General features: G+C 42.3%; 1 protein-coding gene across 4 annotated transcripts in view; it reads right to left on the reverse strand.

Moving 5' to 3' along the window:
* Positions 1-4,756, reverse strand: part of LOC147435098 (uncharacterized) — a 256,763-nt gene extending 252,007 nt beyond the window's left edge. For 3 of the 4 annotated variants that reach the window (XM_086491450.1, XM_086491452.1, XM_086491451.1), the window contains exon 1: positions 4,385-4,756. The gene's annotated coding sequence lies outside the window, so the exon portion shown is untranslated. The remainder of the gene's footprint in view (positions 1-4,384) is intronic. The other variant, XM_086491453.1, reaches the window with a different exon arrangement.
* Positions 4,757-21,574: the final 16,818 nt, after the last annotated feature.

The raw sequence follows: 21,574 nt of genomic DNA on the forward strand, positions 1-21,574 counted from the left end.
TTGTCAAACCCTCCTCCAAGGGCCCCACTCTCGATGGTCTACTATTGATTGCACAATCTGGTACAAGATGCTGATGCAAGTCGTGAGACTATGATGCAAGGTGGATCTAAACTTGGGGATGACGGCGACGACGAGGATGGCGACGACGATGGCTGAATCTGCTATCTTCTGGACTGTTCCTTGTCTGCTAAATTCTACTCCTGCAAACGCTGCATTGCCAATGTAAAACGTTGCCTTTGCTGCTCAAAAACGCTATGTGATGCAGGTGCAAAAACGCTGTCCTCGCTGGTTCAAAAACGCTGCACCTGCTGGATATGAAAACGCTGAAATGCTGTCCTAAAAACACAGATCTGCAGTACTAAAAATGCTAGCTTTGCTGATCTTGAAATCGCTGTTCTGCTGGTCCATTCTTGCTGAATTTCCCTGCTGATAACCCTGCCAATGCAGTCCTTCAAACGCTGAATGCTGACAGCAAAACGCTGGCACCTTCACTGAGTCTGCAACTGATGAAAACGCTGGCCTGGCTGAGTTACAAATGCTGGTTGTTGGTGTTCCAAAACGCAAGCATGCTTGATGGGAAAACGTTGGTCTAAGGGCTGAAGACGCCAAGTCTCCAAGGGAATGAAAACGATGGCTGTGATGGTTCTTGCTTGAGAAGTTGCCTATTGAGCGATGCTCCTGCTCCCTCTTCTGCCAGAAAGTGCTAGCTCTGGTTTCCTTATATATTTCATTAGCAAAATTGCCCTACCTAGTTCCCAACAAAAGTCACTTAATAAATAAGTGAAAAATGTCAAAAATAGGGAAAATAGGTTTAATGCACTCGAAAATGCTCCTGATGGATTCTGATGGTAATGTTGATGGTCATGCTGTGTGCAACCAGAGGATATGCGTCTACTCTAAGTGCCTAGACATGCACGGTCTGCAAACAGACTCACAAAAGTGCCAGAACACTTCCTAATCTAGGCTGACTGAACTGAACCGAACCCATGCCATGAAGTAGCTTGTCCATGTAAACATATGGTTAGATGTGCACGTGACATATCTTCCAGATGGATGTCAAAAGTGCGTTTCTGAACAGAGATCTCAATAAAAAAGTTTATGTGGAGCAACCTCCTGGCTTTCGACTACCAGGCAAGGAGGACTGGGTTTATCACTTGTAGAAAGCATTATATGGGCTGAAGCAGGCTGGACGAAAGTGGTACCTCACACTAGACCAGTTACTTGTGAAGCTCGGGTTACGACATACCTCATCAGATTCCAATTGTTATGTTGTCTCTGATGACTCTTTGGTTGCAATAGTAAATGTCTACGTGGATGATCTCATTTTCACACGCTCATGGACCAGCAAGATGAAGTCAATAATGCAAGCTATGGAGACACGTTTTGAGATGACTAATCTTGGGCTTCTTCACTATTTTCTAGGATTCGAGATCTATCAGACACCTAACAACATCTTCTTTTCTCAGCGGAAGTATGCGAAGGCTATCCTGGAGAGATTCCAAATGACAGGCTGCAAACCTATTGGCACTCCTCTTGAGCCCGGGCAGAACATAACGATTGATGATCCTTCCCCACGGATTGACCTGGAGCAGTACAGAAATGTTGTTGGCTGCCTCATATGGCAGACTTATTCCTGACCAGACATCTGCTACACAGTTTCTGTCCTCAGTTCCTTCAACACCAGACCTCGTCAACGACATTGACAGTGTGCCCAACGTACTTTGTGGTACCCCAGTGGCACCTTGGACCATGGTGTGTTCTATGGTCGCTCCAAGGGTTGCACCCTGCTTAGTTGGTGCGATTCAGATTGGGCCGGAAATCCAGATACTTCGCGCTCTACTACAATAGTTTTCACACACTGCTTGGGACCTATATCATGGAGCAGTATGCAGCAACCCACCATTGCGCTATCTTCCACAGAGGCGGAGTACACAGCAGCTTGCTTTGCTGCTTGTGAGGCCATATGGCTACGGAGATTACTGGGAGATTTGTGTTTTCCCCAGACTGCTACTACACAAGTTTTGTGCGACAATCAGAAGAACCCTATCTTTCATACTCAAACAAAGCACATTGAGGTGCAGTACCACTATGTTCGGGAGCGGGTCTTGGCTGGAAATCTTCATTTGGGGTATGTCCCTACTGCGGACAATGCAGCAGAAATCTTCACGAAGGTTGCACCTCAACGGACTTTGGCTTCTCACCTTCGACTCATCTATGTTGTCTCAGCATCCGGTGTTGAGAGGGGGAGTTAGAGTTACACCACCATTGCTTCGCCATTTTGTACGGCTAGTGATTGTCCCCGGCTGGCCACCCATTGCACATCACGTAGGTTGCACAGGCAGACACTTTAGCACGTATCCGGCCGGTCATTTTTTGAGCCTGGCTGGGTGCATACATATTTTAGCCATTTTATGGGCTTCTATATTTTTGACCCAGCTACACAAATTTTTGCCCTACCTCAACCAAACATCCTATAAAAGGAGTGCTTGGGGTTTTGTAGTCGGACGTGTATTAAGAGCGTTGTTTGTAGAGCATATGTGCTTCTAGCGTTTTCTCTCTCTCTCCCTCCAGCGTTTTCAATGCGCGTGGTCTCACACCCTCTCCGCTGCTCACTCACACAAACTAGAACAAGGACTGGCACCATTGGTAGAGGCTGAGGTAGAGGTAGTGCGGGGGGTCGGGGACGTGCCCGAGGTCGAGCAAGAGCACTAGACGCAGAGTCGAAGATAGTGTCAGAGTCAAAGACAGTGCCACAGCTAGAGATAGGGAGCGATTGGAGCGTCACAAAGGAGGATGAGCAGGATATCCATGATCATGAGGATATTCATGATCATGAGAGCTCAGCCTCGGATCTTGATTTATGAGTCACGAGTCACGGCTATGTAAACCATTTTGTGTTTTGGGATTTGCCATCTTTATTGGATATGCAATGTATCATGAACTATATTTCAGGCTTCAGCCCTCATGTTTGACATTTTGTGACCTCTAAGGTCTAGTATGACTCCATTATTTATTATGAATGGCAAAGAGCATTTTTGGCATTTGTGTAAATTGTACGTTGTAAAGAATTGAAATTATCATTGACTAAGCAATGAGTTTAGGGTCTATAGATGTCAACTTTCCATTTAATTATGTGCAACATTTGACTTCAATAAATTATATACCTTTGTGTGGAACCATATAATATAATACTTGTTAAAAATATATATTTGAAAAACACAGACGTATTTTATTTTGATCCTCAAAAAATACATATAGTACACATATTAAACGCCCCGTATAAAACGTCCCATCCCATACCTTGGCTGTTATGATAATATAAAATGTTTTCTTTCATATTTGTAGCTATTCAAAAGCTAAAACAAGATGAATCCATAATTCTTTCTAACACGGAGAGTGTATCCAAAACTTCTTGAGATCTCTGAATAGAGCACAAGCCTAGGTGCAGGGAGAAGAAAATGGAATGAATATTTTTTCTTCACAAAGCTAATTTAATATAAAAGATTAATGATCAAATAGAGGAAGAAAACTTCAAGAAGACTAGACATATGACATTGAAGAAGGGAGTTTAGTTCAAGGCTCGCAAGAGGATAAGCACATAACTTAACACATTCTATATTCCCTCCAAAGACATAAGAGACCCGGTTGTTACCATCAAAGGTAACTATGCAATGAATTGTGACTTCTTCCGATGCTTACTAGCGAGATATTCAAGATTCTTTCAAACTTATAGATTGTTTCTATTCATAAACTTTGTTCTTGAAGCAAATATAAGAATTCCAGAAGTCCACAAACTTAAGTCTCCTATGTAGACATGAACTTCCCCAAAGTTATTTGTGAGTCAAGTTGTCCACATCGATAAGCTACATGCACTTCTCGTATATTATCTTCCCTTCCAAATAACATGGTGAGATCACAAAAAGATCGCGGCAAGATGGAACAGCTGTAAAACTTTCGCTTCGATGCTTCATTTTAGCAAATTGCTCACCCAAAAGAAACATATTCCACGAAACTATGTCCAAGCTTAAAAGGATCTCTATGTGGATGGCCCAGATCAAGTCACTGGTTAAAAATATATACACCTTTGCTTATTTTTTACTTGATCGTTTATTGCAGATGCCACAATAGGAAAACCAACGTTTTCAGTTCTTCGCAATGTTCAGAACATGCAATATAGGACCAGATCCAGCGTAGTCACCAAAACAAGGACGCTTTGGTTCTTGTGATGCCCCAATTGAAATTTGAAACAACCCAATTTGGTAAACCTTTAAGAAAGTGCATCTGAAGTTGATGTGCTCTTAGCAGACGAGCAAAACACACAGCATTTTCGGCAGAGAGGGTGAAGATAAATATCATAATTTCAGGCAGAGAGGAAGATGGATACCTTTGTGACGTTTTCAGGCTCAGCCTCGATGCTAAACGCAAAATGTTCGAATTTTCACAAGGACTAGAGAACAGGAAAAAGGAAAGGAAAGGTGTATGTGGATATGTGTTCTTTAGTATGTGTGCGTCTCTGCCCGAGCCAACTCCGACTGCCTTGTGACGACTCCAACAAATAGTAGATCATACATCCCATCTGAATTTCTCGGAGGTCAAATGCAAACTCTTTGCATAGTGGTACGACTCGCTATTTATTCATTACTCCAGACCTTGATATTTGCTGTCCTTCAAAAAATTGGACGCAAATTTCGAACTCGACTCGACGGGCAACGTACTTAACAAATCAGTGGCCTTCGGCTGCTTTCCCCCTTACTCGTTGGTCACCACCCACACCTGCTAGATTGGTCTCGTTTTCCTTTTTCAAAATTCGTAGTATATGATTGGGTACCCCCTAGGAACTAAAATATATCCATTACTTCAGAATATTCCCACCCCCACTTATGACCCGTCGGAACATTCTCTTTCTCCTTCCTATCGCTATTGTGCCTTGCATAGCGAGCCCGCCGAGCTACCCTACTCTCAGGTCTCCTGCAAAGATCACGCGCAAGAGAGAGAGAAGAGAGAAAGATCCGAGCACCTTCAACATGCGGAGGAAAAGCAGGGTACAGGCCACCAATGGCTCCTCATAAGAGAGAGAGAGAGAGAGAGAGAGAGAGAGAGAGAGAGAGGCCTAAGCCTTCCTTCCCTTAGGATGTGGTGAATGCATGTGGAGAAAGGCCTTCACTTCATCTGCAGTCGTCAGTTGCCTTCCCTCCAAGTCGACTGCCAGTTCCAATGCAATCTGCTAAAGTTTAAACCACATCACAGTTTCATATGCAACTCAGGAGCCCCTAACGCTTAAAACAAGACGTGACATCTCCTAAGATTCCTGGAAAAATTGCATTTTCAAAGATCGTAGGGGCATACTGGCTCGTATGTTAGTTTATTCATTAGTTTTTGAGATTCTTCGACGAGAGCCTAACCTCCTAGGTAGGCTCCTAACTCGAGATGCCTACCCTTCAAAAGGGAACTTGCGATTCGATCACGCAACCGCCCACACTTAGGCTCTCGTGCAGACACCGTAACTAGGCGAGCGAACCTGCGCAACTGTAAACAGCATCGCTCGTCTTTATTAAAAAAACCAGTTGACCCCAGCCTCGCTACCTGCTTCGTCTAATGCTGGCCCTCGCCCTCCTGCAGTCTGCCTAGCCTCACCTCCCCCGTCGAGACTTCTTGTTTGTCAACGTTGCAGTTCTCCATGGTCATCGGCATCTACAGTCTCGTTTTCTTTTCACCAAGGGTATCTTTTGGTTATTTGGTGATTTTCCCATTTTCTTCAATGGGGTACCCCCTACACATATACATGATGTCGGTGTCCTAAAGATACTCTTTTTGGACTACATAAGTAGTCCCTCGTAAAGGGTTGGATTATGGGTGCATCTCTGGACCATTGGATAAAGCTTGCAAATTAGTGTCACATGGCAAGTTAATGATAATAAACTTTATTTTTATTATTTCTTTTAGATCCTTGTGAGAGGGTGTTGACATTTGTGTACCTCTCTCTTTAAAGAGGAGCATTGAGTATTGTGTCAAACATTATTTTTTATGATTTTGGAATATACTGCAATCAAAATAGTTCATTGTTACACTGTTTTCCACAAAAAAAAAATTACTGTGATACCATATGTTTTTAAATATTTCTATTTTTCTCTCTCATAAGGAAGCCTCTTATAATGAAATTCTTCTTAATAGCTTTATGTAGGCTAAAGTGAATTTTCACCTTGTTTCTAAAGAAGACAGAAATGTTAAATGCAAACTCTTGGTTATTCATTTAAAAAACAAATCACCATCAGTGAGGAGAAGGTAGTAGGGAGAACTTTATACATATCTATCTATTAACAAGCGGACTTGCTATACACATCACACCCATAAGGGGTTATACCATGGGAATGACTTCCCCAATAGAGAAGTTGGTAACACCCATTGTTGGAATTAGGGTTGCAAAGAAACGCACACAGCTTGGAGAAGACGAAGGAAGCTCAAGGCACACAATAGAGAGTGTATTACTTAGTGTGCAATGGAAAGATAGATATCCCTAGAGTGATGGGCGTATATACAATGCACGGGGGAAAAAACCTCCTAAAGAGGGAAAAAATGCCCCGGAGTTCCTAGTGTGTTCACACACATCACTACCACATGTATATGGTAACAAATCCCCCCTGGAGTGATGCGGTGAACCAGAGCTGGCACATGAGTAAAGGGAAGTGCCATGCCCTGAGGACATGATCAATCCACAAAGGGGAGTAACCCCAAAGCTTTGCAGAAAGCTTCGAGCTTCTCACGAGAGAATGCCTTTGTGAAAAGATCTGCAAGGTTGTCTTGTGTTGGCACATAAGCCAAGCTGACCTCTCCTGCTGAGAGCCTCTCCCTGACATAGTGGTAATGCACCTCAATGTGCTTTGTGCGAGCATGAAAAACTGGGTTCCTTGCAACTGTAATGCGCTCTGACTGTCAGTGTAGACAATGTTGGCAGTGTCCCGTCCAACACCCAAATCAGTCATAAGGCGTCTGAGCCATACACACTCAACCGTAGCTTTGAAGACTGCCCTGTACTCAGCCTCACAACTAGAAGTGGCCACAGTAGGTTGCTTCTTGCTCAACCATGATATACATGAGCTGCCAAGCATAAAACAAAAACCAATGTGGACACTCGCGTGTCAATACAACCAACCCAATCTGAGTCCGAAAAAGCATGTAAGTCTAGCGGCAATGATCCCCCCTTGGCATAGAACAAGCCAAGATGTAAAGTGCCACTAAGGTAGCGGAAAATCCTCTTGACGGCCTGCCAATGCTTAGACCCTGGGCTATGCATAAATCTGCTCACCTGTGAGACTGCAAACCGAATATCCGGCCTTGAGTTGCATACATAAATGAGGCATCCAACAGAAGTTTGGTAAAGAGTGACATCTGCAGGATCACCAGCATCATGAAGACTCAATTTCAAACCTGTTTCCATGGGAGTGGCAATAGGTTTACAATCCTTAAGTCCAAACTTACATAGCAATGTCTCTATGTAACTTTTCTGACACAAGGCAATATCACCATCACATTGCTTAAATTGTATACCCAAGTAATGATGCAACAGCCCCAAATCTTTCATCTTGAAAGTAGCATTCAAATCAGCCTTAAATTTAGCAATATGTATCTCATTTGGTCCAGTGATCAGCACTATACATTGGTGTTTTATCCCACGGCTAGCCAGAAATGCATTAAATTCATGAGACATATACTCCCCCCCTCGATCAGAACGGAGGGTGCCCATAGTACATTTCGAGACATTTTCAGTCATAGCCAAAAATTGTTTGAAGCACATAAAACTTCGGACTTCGCATTAAACGGAAATACCCATGCATGCCTGGACTAATCATCAATTAAAGTCACGAAGTACAGGTAATTGCCCAAGGATGGAGTTTTCATGGTTCCACAAACATCCCTATGCACAAGTTGCAACCTGCATGTGGCCCTAACCGAACCATCCTTTGGAAACTTAGAACACTGCATTTTACCCAGAATACAGCCTTCACAAACATGTTTGACAGCTGCTTCAAGAGGCGGCAAAGAAGCAACCATATCAGAAGTCTGCAAACGCAGCAAACTAGCAAAATTCAGATGATCAAAACGTGCATGCCAAAGTTTTGCATCTGAAATAGCCCTTGAATCTGCAACTGCATTTGCAAAATTTTGTCCACACTTGTCATACAAAGTGAGCTTATACATCCCACGGCACAAAAGGCCAGATGCAACAATTTCATCACCAAAACTGAGATCATGAACTGTACAAGGGTCATCCACAAATTTGACTTCAAGTCCAAGTCGCAAGTGCAGATACAGACAAAAGATTTTTCTTGATCCCAGGTACATAAAGTGCATCAACAAGTGTGAAAGAACTGCCATTTGCAGTAATAAGCACAATCTTTCCAGCTCCCTGAACCGGATAAGAGGCATTGTTGGCACAAGTGACTGAATTCCCATGAGAGACAGACTCGAGAGAGGTGAACAATTCACGATGTGAGGTAATGTGCTTTGTAGCACCACTATCGAAATACCACACATGTGAATCTGTAGCAACAATTGACATGCATGCATCATGGACAGCAGGATTGCAAGTGCACTCTGAATCAAAAGCCCATTCTGCATCAACATCAACAACACAGTCTTCTTTCACAGAAGACTCAACAATGGTTGCATTTGTAGTGGAACCAGCATTTGCAGTGGAATCACCCTCTTTCTTCTTAGCCTCTTTGGCCTTCAACTTAGGACACTGCTTGATCAAGTGATCGCTTTACAATAATGGCAACACATCTTCTTTTTGGCCTTATCACCAGAATTTCCAGACGAATTGTTGCCAGCAGAAACATTAGGAACAGAATTTTTGCCACTCGTAACAGAACCATAAGAAGTGGTTGCATTGTTGTTACCACCCTTTCTTTGAGAAGCAATAAAAGCATGTTCAACTGCACGCTGCCTAGTCCTGTTTTTTCTGGAAAGTGACTCTTGCAACAGCAATGTGCATAATGCATCAAACTTGACAACTTCAGGATTTCCTTGGGTCATAAGTCTCCAAGTAGTAGCAAAAGTCTGGTATGAATCTGGTAAGGCATCAAGAACAGTCTGTACAAGGGAACTGTCTGAAATGACTTCACCTGCAGAAATAAGTTGCTCATTGATATCCTTGACACCAGCAAGGAAAGTGTCCATATCATCTTCTTCATGCATAATCTTTGACTCCAGCTCTTTACGCAACAAAGCAATATTAGCCTCATTGCGACTTGCACAAAGACCAACCAAAATATCCCAAGCCTGTTTTGCACATTTTGCTGAACAGATGTGAGGAACAATGGTACGCTTCACAGATAACGCAATCAATGCATGAGCCTGCGCATCCTTTACATCCCAACGAGATTGTTCTGTCATAGGCAAAACAACTCTAATAGCAGCATTCTTGCAGCAAGACCTACAACATCCTCAACATCACCTGCATCCTCAGAATCAGGACGTACATCAATGCCCTGCACAATGTTTCAGACACCCTTTGACACAAGAACATGTTGCATTATGTAAGCCCACATAGGGTAATTGTTCCCATCCAACCTGTCCTCAGTAGCAAACATCCTGAACACATCTGCGTTATTGTCAACCATGGTAAATGTTGCACCTGATGTGAAAACTGCTCGTAAAGAGGAGAAACGAAGCGGGAACAACATGTGCTATATAGCACAAATCATAGAAGACTGTAAGGCACTAGTTATGCAGAAAACGGCACTGACATAAATTTTGCACAAAATGACGAAATAGCATGTGCACTACTACTTGTAGTGGAAACGGAGGCTGAAATGAGCCCGAATCAGAAATCTGAGCGGACCTAGCTCTATGAGCACTCCCAAAGATTTTGTCGACCTGCGAATGCTCACCAAAGCTCACTTAAATCGAAGAAAATCAGCGGGCGTGTGCTGGAGCTGCTGTCGACTAAGCCTGGGAGGATGCAACCTACTCTGATACCAATTGTTGGAATTAGGGTTGCAGAGAAACGCACACATCTTGGAGAAGACGAAGGAAGCTCAAGGCACACAATAGAGAGTGTATTACTTAGTGTGCAATGGAAAGATAGATAGCCCTAGAGTGATGGCCATAAATACAATGCACGGGGGAAAAAACCTCCTAAAGAGGGAAAAAATGCCCCGGTGGTCCTAGTGTGTTCACACACATCACTACCACATGTCTATGGTAACACCCGTCAAGTGTGGCCCATGAGCCTCCTATCCTCGACCTTGGGTTATATCACAAAGGCTCAACCAACTGAGCTATGCTCTTTGGATCATTTGATTTTCAAGGGAAAAACTTGGGCATACAATTGCAAAAAGTGTTAATTCACTCGATCAAAACTTCAAAAGTGTTTCTCCTTATCCATATTTGTTTAACATATAATTACTGTGACAGACCAATCGGTATTTTTCTTATCCGCTTTGCAGGCACAACAAAGGAGAAAAGATATAATTAAGGTCTACTTAAAAACACAACCGCACACGCACACAAATGACAACACTGACATAGAAAAATTCATCATCAGAATCAAAGTCGCCTTCATAAACATTTGACTTGTCGTAATGTCCAAGGCAAGAAAGAGAGAGAGAGAGGGAGAGAGAGAAAGAGAGAGAGAGAGAGAGAGAGAGAGAGAGAGAGAGAGAGGGAGAGAGAGAGAGAGAGAGAGAGAGAGAGAGAATCGACAACAATTACTTAGATAAATTCATCATCAAAATTAAAGTCACTTTTACACAACATTTGACCTATAGTTAATGTCTAGGGGGGGGGGGGGGGGGGGGGGGGGGGGGGGGGAGGAGAGAGAGAGAGAGAGAGAGAGAGAGAGAGAGAGAGAGAGAGAGAGAGAGAGAGAGAGGTTGAATTATCGTCCGTGGAGGTCAGATATGACCCATGGGGCTGAAATCAAAACATTACAAAGGGGTTCTTCTAGACGAGAGGATCATGAGATACATCTCAGTTAAGGATTGAGGGTCCAAAGAGGTTTCAAAAAGAAAGAAAAGCTAAAATGAACAAAACTAAGAGGGGGAAGGTGAGGAGGGAGCCAGCTTGGGAGTTTGACACTCTTGAATAATGGCTTTACCTCCTCGGTAGACTGCCCATTTCCCTGATGTGCGTGCTTCTCGCATCTTCTGGAGTTCGAATCTTCACGACGTACATTTACAAATTCATTATTAGATTTGAAATTAGCTTGATACAACACTTACCATAGACAGTAATAACATCAGAATGTAAATCTTCTTGACACAACATTAGGTGCATTGAATTTTCGAGGCCTTTTCCAAGTTGTGATATGCACCTTGAGGTGTTTCAACCTGGGTAAAGATTCCCACTCGATCTTGTTCATGATGACTTTTAATATTGAGTGTTATATTTGTGGGATGCACAAAGTCGGTAAACCAAATGTTGCAAAGGGATTTGATCTTGAAGCGGAGACAATTCACATCCGATGCCAATTGTTGTTGGCTTTGCTTCTATTGTTGTTCCTTGGATTGAAGTTTATTATTTTTTGAACAGGACATCTAACTTGATTGCTTAGCTATCTTTTGTTTAGTTGTACGTATTCTATCACATAGTCTCGATCATCTTGCATGACCAAGCAATAGAATTGGTGGTCGAGAAACCATTTGAACACCAAAAATATTTACTTTACAAATATGCAACTAAACTTGAAAAAAAACATTTTTTTATTTCTATGTGTAAACACCACAACGGAAGTAAAATCAAGTTAAAAAAATGTTGAAACAGATTTATAGAGGCTTCAATAGTCAATCAATACATGATATATGTTACCATACATATGTGGTAGTGATGTGTGCGAGTGTCATTAGGACCACCAAGACATTTTTTCCCTCACTAGGAGGTTTTTTCCCCCATGCATTGTATATACGCCCATCATTCTAGGGCTAACTTATCTTTTATCTATGCACTAAGCAATATACTCTTTGTTGTGTTCCTTGAGCTTCTTCATCTTCTCCAAGCTGTGTGTGCCTGCAACCCTGTTTCCAACAATGGGTATTAGAGCAAGTTGTGTCATCCTAGCATAGTCGTCAGTGTCACCCACGCACGCATGCTCACTTTCACCAATTTGGGTGAGCTTTGGTGAGCGTTAGTAGGTCCACAAATACTTTGGGTTCACTCGCTGGAGCTCGGTCTATTCAAAATTTCCATTCAGGTTAATTTCGACCTCTGTTTCCACTATAGGCAATATTGCGCAAGCAGTTTCGTTCTTTTGTGCAGAATTTTTGTCATTGCAATTTTCTATAGAACAGGTTTTTTATTGTCTTCTTTGGGTTGTGCTATATACCACATGTTGGTCCTAAAGACACTCTCATGGCTGACAACAACAAAGGTGTGTTCAAGTTGTTTCTCGTTGAGGATAAACTAGACGAAGATAATTACCCAATGTGGGCTTACATGATGCAACATGTTCTTGTGTCAAAGTGCGTTTTGGAATGTTGTGCACAGCATTGATGTACATCCGGATCCTGTGGAGACAGGGTTAGAGATGCTCGTTGGGATGTTAGAGATGCTCATGCTTATGCATTGATTGCATTATCTATGAAGCGCACTATTATTCCTCACATTCACTTACCTATATCAACTAAAGAAGCTTGGGATATTCTGGTTGGTCTCTATGCAATTCGCAATGAGGCTAAAATTGAATTGTTCCGTAAATGGACACTTTCCTTTTTGGTATCAAGGATATAAATGAGCAACTCATTTCTGCAGACGAAGTCATTTCTGACAGTTCCCTTGTGCAGACTGTTCTTGATGCTTTGTCACATTCTTACCAAACTTTTACTAATACTTGGAGACTTATGACCTAAGGAAATCCTAATGTTGTCAAGCTTGATGCATTATGCACATTGCTACTACAAGAGGTACTTTCAAGAAAGAACAGGGCTAAACAGTGTGCAATTGAATAGACTTTTATTGTTGCTCAAAAGAAAGGTGGTAACTGGGGAATCTGGTGAAAAGAGAAAAACAAAGATGTGTTGCCATTATTGCAAAGCTAATGATCACTTGATCAAATAGTGTCCTAAATTGAAGGCAAAAGAGGCCAATAAGAAAGAGGCCGGTTCCACTATAAGTGCAACTATTGTAGAATCTTCTCTGAAAGGATATTGTGATGTTGATGTAGATGTAGAGTGAGCATTTAGTGCAAAATGCACCTATGATCCTTCTATCCATGATGCATGTATGTCAGTTGTTGCAGATTCACATGTGTGGTACTTTGACAGTGTTGCAACAAAGCACATTATATAACATATGACTTGTTTACCTCTCTCGAGGTTGTCCCTCACAGGAATACTGTCACTTATGCTAGTATTACCTCTTATCCAGTCCAAGGAGTTGGAAAGATTGTGTTGACTGCTGCGAATGGCAGTTCTTTCACACTTGTTGATGCACTTTATGTACCTGGGATAAAAAAGAACCATTTGTATGTATCTGCACTTGCTAGACTTGGTCTTGTTGTGAAATTATTGGATGACAGATGTACAATTCATGATCTCAGTTTTGGTGTTGATATTATTTCATCTGGCATTTTGTACCATGGGCTATATAAGCTCACTTTTTATGACAAGTCTGGGTAGAATCTTGCAAATGCACTTGTGGATTCAAAGGCTGAATTAAATGCAAAACTTTAGCATGCACGTTTTGGGCATCTGAATTTTGTTAGTTTGTTGTGTTTGCAAAAATCTGATATGGTTGCTTCTTTGTCGCCTCTTGAAGCACCTATGAAGCATATTTGTGAAGGCTGTATTTTAGGTAAGATGCAGTGTTCTAAGTTTCCAAAGGATGGTTAAGTTAGGGCTACATGCAAATTGCAACTTGTGGGTAGTGATGTGTGTGGGCCTATGCAAACTCCGTCCTTAGGCAATTACCTATACTTCATGATTTTCATAGATGATTACTCCAGGTATACATGGGTGTAACCACTTAAAGCTAAGTCCAAAGTGTTTATGTGCTTCAAGAAATTTTTGGCTATGGATGAAAATATCTCTAAATGTACTATGGGCACCCTCCGTTCAGATCAAGGGGGGGAGTATATCTCTCATGAATTTAATGCATTTCTGGCTAGTCGTGGGATAAAACACCAATGTACAATGTCGTATGCACCTCAGCAAAATGGTGTTGCTAAAGGAAAAAATGGGTCACTTACGAAGATGGCATGATGTATGGTCAAGAGTCGAGCTTTGCCACATTGGTTTTGGCTTGAGGCCATCATGTGTGCTACTTATGTACTTAACAGGTGTCCTACAAATCTTTGCAATCTATGACTCCTTATGAAGCATGGCATGATAGGAAGCCCTCTATTGATCACATCCACGGTTTTTTTTGTTTAGCTTATGCTTTGGCTCCACAAACGAAGCGCAAAAAAATGGATGATAAGGTTGTTAAATGCATTTTCGTTGGTTACAGTATTGAAAGTAAAGGTATACCATCCACACAAAAAAACGTATCTTGGTTTCACAAGATGTCGTGTTTGTGGAAGATTTTGTTCCAGTCTCTGTTGTCATGTGCTAAAGACAGTAATGTAAGCTCACATGATATTTATGACAATTTGTTGCCTCTTTTTACAGGTGAAAACTTGAATGTAAATTCCAATGAGGCAAATGTAGAGCCTATGGGGGTTTTTGAAAATGCTACAGATCAACCTATTACTCATGTAGATGTACATGATGTACTTGATGTGGAAAGGGTTGTTAGCGGGTCGCCAAAATGGCTAGTGCATACTTTGCGTGATTGTTAGCGGGTCACCGCAATCAAACGTTTGCAGCATAGTTGTCTGGCACTAACATAATGTCAATACTTAGGGAAGCGACTCAAATGGGGCACGAAGACTCTTTGAGGTTGTCACAGTCCTCAAGAAGTGAACTTTACAAGCAAACGCAACAACTCAACTAGCAAACCACCACTCAATGATTGGAAAGTCTACCTATGTCCTACCTCACCACTCTAGGTCAGCACGCCATTTTGCCACTCAAACAAAGTCGAAATGAAACGGAACTTACGGAACTTTAGGAGGAGGTCTAAGACACTTAGGGGCACTATCCTACCAAGTCTTGTCGTAATTCGACAAGGTACCAAAAATACGATCCATCATTATCAAGGTCCTAAAAACTACAACAAAACTATCCAAAAAGGTCGCCCTATGGTTTATGAACACTCTACTATGGTTGAGACTTTAAAAAATAGTGATTTAAGCACTCAAATATGAAGATTAGCCTCACTGGCACTAAGTCATGAACCTCATCAAAATTGACAATGCTTACACTTAATTAAAAGAGCAAGGAAAGAGGAACATGTTGCAAGTCTCAACATTGAAAACGGATTACCCAATCATTACTTGCGATGATTACAAGTTGGAGCTTCGTAGCCGCTTTAGCGTACTTATAATAGATCTCTTTCTCTTTCAAAAGATAAGCCATCTTTTCACATTAAGGTTATTTGACTTTTATACCTAGGGCTTTCTAAATGGCCAATAGCCGGCTTACATGGACTTTTACAAATGCCATGATATAATTACAACTCAAGGGTTTGACTTGCTACTCTCGAATCATGATCTATACGAAGTATCACTACACTAGCTTGGAAAAATAATAGAGTACAGACGTGGTGTCTGGCTAGGTGTTTGTCCAAGTGGACATCTGTTCTGTCAATCTGCCAACATTCCCCCCTTACTTACTCGTCATATATGTTGTGATCTAGTTGATGTGTGTGTTGGACTTTGATTGTCAAGGCAATTTTGAATTTTGTTGGACATTTGCCTCTTTGTTGCCACTTTTGGCCGTGAAGATCCCTTCTGATGTACTTGCCTTTGTCGTTGACTTCACAATGGACCCACTCTTGGTAGCCTACAACACTTCATTAACTGCAGTACGGTTGAGCTCCTTCCCAGCTCCTTAACTGTAGTATTGGTGAGCTCCTTCCCAACTCCTTCTGTTTGTTGTTAAGAGCTCTCTTGTTGAAGTTGTCATTGTTTGTTCATTGCCGTTCTTTGTTTTGCCCATGCTTGATGAAGCTTGGTTGTTGTCCTTGAAGGTAATATTTGCTCTTGATAAGTATCTTGTGATCTGTGATTGTGCTCCAAGTCATTGATGATACATTTGGGTAGTGATTTCCTTATTGCTGATGTAGAAGGAATATATACGAGAAGATGATAAGGAGGGTTTCTAAGATTAGGGTCTAAAACCTTGATGACCAAAGGGTAAAAAAGCTGGTGGGGAAAAAGTGCCTTTGGTAGACGCTCTTATTGGAGTTCAACAATTCCACTTGAAGTGCATGTCATGCAAGGCAAGTGTCAATTATGGGACACTCTATATGCATATGAGAAATTTATCGAACAAAAGCATGTGGTGCAAAAAAGGGATTTGATGTGTGCTTCAAGGAACAAATGTAACGCATGTGACATCAAAGGACATCACAATAGCTTTCACGTTTCCAAGAAGGATTTTTGATGTAGAAGCTTCTCCACTCGTACCTCATTGTGCTCAGTGCATGTGTTTTGGACTTTCTCCTTCACTTCACCAAACATAATATACATCGACTTTGACTCGTATGCTCACCTATACCAGCATGAGCGACACAACATAAATATGCTCAACTCTTCCAGATTGAGCAGTACCTAGAATAGCTAAGATGTTTAAACTACATAGAATATTACTTGAAGCTTTGGGACTAATGTCTCATTCATTTACAGGTTTATCTGCTTGAGTCTGACTTTTATGACATGTGTTTTTAGTGGCGACTTGGACGTACATATTCAAGGCCAGAAACCCAATTCCATAGGTTCTTGAGATTTAGACGTCTTTCATCTTGTTGGTCTATGGATGCCACCATTTTGTCCAGTAGTTTGTCATACTTTGGCTCTTCTTAACTTCCTTGTCATATGTTGACACTGCTTTGTGAAATCAGCTTTGTGGTTGTAGTAGGTACTGATGAAGCCTTTGCTTTATCTCCCATGTGAAGTGGTTGTCGATGTGTGTGGGTACTTGGTGATTGATTTTCCACTAGCAATTTTGGAACCCACTTTGTCTTTGGTCCTTGTGTGATCGTTCTTTGCATTTGGTCTGTTTGCTTGATGACTTGATGGACACTAGGCTTCGATATCCATACCTAGGTATTTTAATATTAGAAGCCTTGCTTTTGTAGTTGAAGACGATGTATCCATCTAGAGGTTGTAGCACTCTTGGTGGTGATTGGTTTCTGTTGGCTCTTGGTTGTTGTTATGAATGCTTGTCGTTGGGTGGAGACTTTGCGACTAATCTTGGTTGTTCCTGGCCGAGCTACTATCTTTGGTAACCAAATTTGAGAGTTACCTTCATAAAATCATTGTGCTTCGAGTATCTTGACTAGAATCATCCGTTGTTGCACCTGTCTTTGCTAGGTAGCTTTGTTGAAGTCTGACTTTGATACCCATACTTTTTGCATTGCTTGATTCTTTGAAGTTCATTGCTTTTGCCGTTATTTGTAGTTCTTTCTCCTAATTGAGGTGGTTGTCTTTTGTTGATAGTTCTCCTTGCTCTTTGTACAACTCTTTGGTTGAGGTGAGTAGGTCTGGGCTATTACTTTAGGCTTTTTGGCCCAAACATTGGTGTTCCCTTGAAAGTAGCCCTGAGCAATTGAATCATTTAATACTACCCGCCCTGTCACCCTTTGTTGAGATTGAACTTGTGCTTCATGTATCCAAATTGGCCCATTGACTTTGATGTACTCTTTGGATACTAATACTTGGTTGACTCTCTTCGACTTCTTTTCGATGATTTTTTGTGATGGAGATTTTGCTTGATAGACTTTTTGCTTGGGTTCCATTGCATTGTCGATGGTATGGCTATTGATGCAGAGGCTGGGTTAGAAGTTTGATGAAGATTCATTGAAGGTAAAGTTGACTTACGAGGTTAATCTACTTCAGCGGCTGACTTAGATTTACCATTCTCCATGATGGTTGATTGTTTCTTCTCTACATGGGCTTGAGATGTTTCTAGGGCTTTTGGTGTTGTTGATGAAGCTTTTGGTTGTTGTCAAAAGAAGATGTTCATCCAGGTTCTGGTGAGGACCATACTCTCTTTGATGTGATGGGAGTCGATTATGTGGAAGGTGTCCTTGAACTCACCAATACTCAACTTGAGTACCGCTTCTAGTATACCAAAGCTAGGAATTACAGTTTTAGAACTTGTGTACACTATTTCTTCTAGATCTCTGATTGGCGGCTTTCCCATCATTATCCACGCTCGATAAGACATTAGATTCTTTGTCGTATCTAGATCTATCACAGGTGAACATGTGATTCTAAGTCATGTTTCTCTGCATATGCTGAACTTGATTACTGTTGGAGACACCGGATCTTTTTGTCTTATCCTTGTTCTTCTTTTGTTCTTGATTTTGTTGAAAATATGATGCGATACTTGAAGGTAGTGCTTTTTTATCTGCTTCCAATTGCACTTTTCTTGGAGTCAGCTTCTTTGAAACAACTTTTGTTGATTCTTCAGGTATGTCAATGATGACATATTCTTGTGGTCGCACTTCTTCCTTTGTTTGTGCTTTCGCATGGTGATCCATGACATACCTATTTTCCTCACGTTTTTTGCTTTCACACTCAAAAATTTCATAGCTTCCTTCAATACCTTTATCGTAAATGTCAGGCCAAGGGCCAAACCAAGGGGTCATGGACTCGGCCAAGGGCCGGCAGCCAGTGGGAAGGGGTCTGAAAGGGGCTAGGAGCCTATTAAAGGGAGGTTGGGCGGATGGACCAGGGATGGCAGTCCCTTGGTGTTTACACTGGTATCATAGCTAAACATAGAACTGAGGCACGTTTTTGCTTTTGGGATGCATGTTGCATGCAACCTCAAGTCGAGGAGTGGAAGACGAAGCCGAAAAGCTGGAGCGTGTGCAGAGGTGCTAAGCCGGGAAGAAGGCCTCGATCGGACATTCGTAAAATCCCTCGAATTCGGGCTCAGTTGGAGTGCAAGGGGAAGCTGCACAAGTGCCAACACTGCGACGCCCTCAAAATAGGGCCGAGTCGCGAGCTTGTTCCTCCATCGTCATCGCGCAGTGACCCGCCCTCTGTTGCAGACAGAGAATTCGTCAATTTTCTTTTTCTCTCTTCACTTGAGTTACCCTAAGACTCAGTGAAGAGCCTTTACCCACGGGGTCATGGACCGGCAAGGCCGGCTGTCTTCTTTCGCTGCCCTCTTTTCCTCGGTGGCCATACATCACACATCGGTTGTGGATTCTTCAACAATAAGCAGTCCGGTTGTGCTGCAACTCGGACTTATAAGTTTCCAAGAGCCGACAATTGTTCGTAATTTTCTCCGTTGTGGCTTCTTGCATACGATGCAAGCCCAATCGGCGGCAACTGCAACTTGATTTGTGTCTTCAAGTTTCTTCTTGGCTGCAAATTTTGTCACCAACTTTCCGGTTTATTTGGTCTATTGCATACGACGCAAACCAGACTATTGGAAAATCGAATTTGTTCCCTGCTTTCGAGTGAATCATCCACTGCAGTTTTGCTCGTTTTTGTCAAGCTGATAGTGGTTGTGGATTGAACTTCATTTTCGAAGTCGGCGTTCTTTCTTCTCAAAGGCGCAACTATACGATTCCTTGTTGCAAACGGCTACGAGCTCGTCAAGAATCTGGTATTTTTCTTTCTTTTCTTGCACAATACGTTCACAACATGGATTCGGACATAGATATGCATCATGCATTCGATTTCGAGTAGTCCGCACACGTTACGTTTGCCGATGCCACGCGGACGGTTCCTCTCACGGAGAGTAATCGTGCCACAACGGCGACAGACGATGCGTATGAGTTGCTGGACATGCAAGATTTCCGTGCATTGCAAACACGCATGACTGTGCTTGAAACGAATTTTGCACAATTAAATCAGAATGTCACAGCATTATCCGATTTGATTAAGTTGCATATGCGGCAGCAGGCCATGGGCCCTGCTACTCAGCCAACTCAGGCACACGACTCCACACCAGGCCAAGGGCCGGCTGCTGGGCAAGGCCCTCCTCTGGGACCGCTGCACTCTCTGACCCAAAAAGAGGTGGACGATTTGTTGAAAAATACAAAGCCACCAATTTTTCAGGGAGAAGAGCGTGAGCGAAACAAGGACACCGTGAATATTTTTCTCAGTAAGTGGGATGGTATTCATGACCTTAGACGTACCCCGGATGCAGCCAAGGCGCTGCAGACAAGTCTGACTTTGGACGGCAAGGCCTACAAATGGTGGATGTCTCTCAAGGAGAAGGACATGCTACCACAGACTTGGGCAGCTTTGGAGACTGTCTTCAGGAAGGAATTTCTACCTACCAATGAGAAGGATAGAAATTGGACCGCCTGGGACGAATGTTCTATGCGCCAGCATAAAACATTATTGGAATATATTTCCCATTATCGGGATGTGATCCTCAAGCTGGAAGGGATGGATACCTTTCAGCAGGTGCGTGGGTTCATCCATGGGTTAACTCCCGAGCTTAAAAAGCACGTTAAAACCCAGGATCCACAAACACTTGAGGACGTAATAGTGCAAGCTCACATCCATGATGACCCCGATGATCGGGCATTGCATAGTTCGCATGTGCATGGCACTACACCTGTTTCAACACGTCCACAGCATGTGCATCATAAAAGAAAAAATGTCTCTACTGCATCAGAGACCTCCAAAAAGCCCAAGGGGTCTAGAGGTCCTCTCTCAACGGAAGAGTTTGAGAAAGCCAAAAAAGAAAAGTTGTGCTTTAAATGTTTGGGCACTAGACATAGCAAAAAGGATTGTCCCAAAGGGAAATCTGCTGCTCAAGACAAGGGGAAGGAAAAAGCAGTGCACATGGTGCAGCTTTTACCTCTTGAATCCTGTTCCCAGTTTGCTAATGTGGAAGTAACACACACTGAGGCAGTGCATGAGTGTTGTATCACGGCCTCCATGTGGCAGCAGACTTTCGGACCACATGAGTTGGTGCGTATGCATGGCTCTATCCAGGGGCACAGGGTGCGGATCTTGGTAGACGATGGTGCATCGCACAATTTCATCAATTATAAATTAGTGAAACAACTCAAATTGCCCCAAACCCCGAGTTCCCATCGCTACAAGGTAGCAATGATTAACGGCCATGATGCTGAGATATGGGAAACTCAGGTTAAAGATGTACCTCTGGAAATTCAAGGATACCGTACCTCTTTGGATTTCCAAGTCATGAATATGGAGAGGGCATATGTGGTTCTTAGTCGTGAATGGTTGCATAGTTTAGGATCATCCCTTAGACGTAGCTATGAGCATATTAGTCTAATGTTCGAATCCAATGGTGTGCACGTGCTGCTCTTGGGGGAGAAGGATGTACCCTCCTCACCACTTATTTGTACAGCGGAGCTTATGAAGCTCGCTTCTGATGATGCAATAGAAGAACTCTTTTTGTGTTACTCATTGTGCCATTTTATTTCCAATGTGGATGATGTTTTTAATAATGATAAAGTTTTGAATAAAACTTCATCAACGCCGCACTCTTCTCTCTCTCCTCTTCCAGCTATGTCTACTAATTCAAAACAAGCAAAG

This window comes from Adiantum capillus-veneris, chromosome 19 (genome assembly GCF_014529385.1).
Source record: "Adiantum capillus-veneris isolate H3 chromosome 19, ASM1452938v2, whole genome shotgun sequence".
Taxonomy (NCBI): Eukaryota; Viridiplantae; Streptophyta; class Polypodiopsida; order Polypodiales; family Pteridaceae; genus Adiantum; species Adiantum capillus-veneris.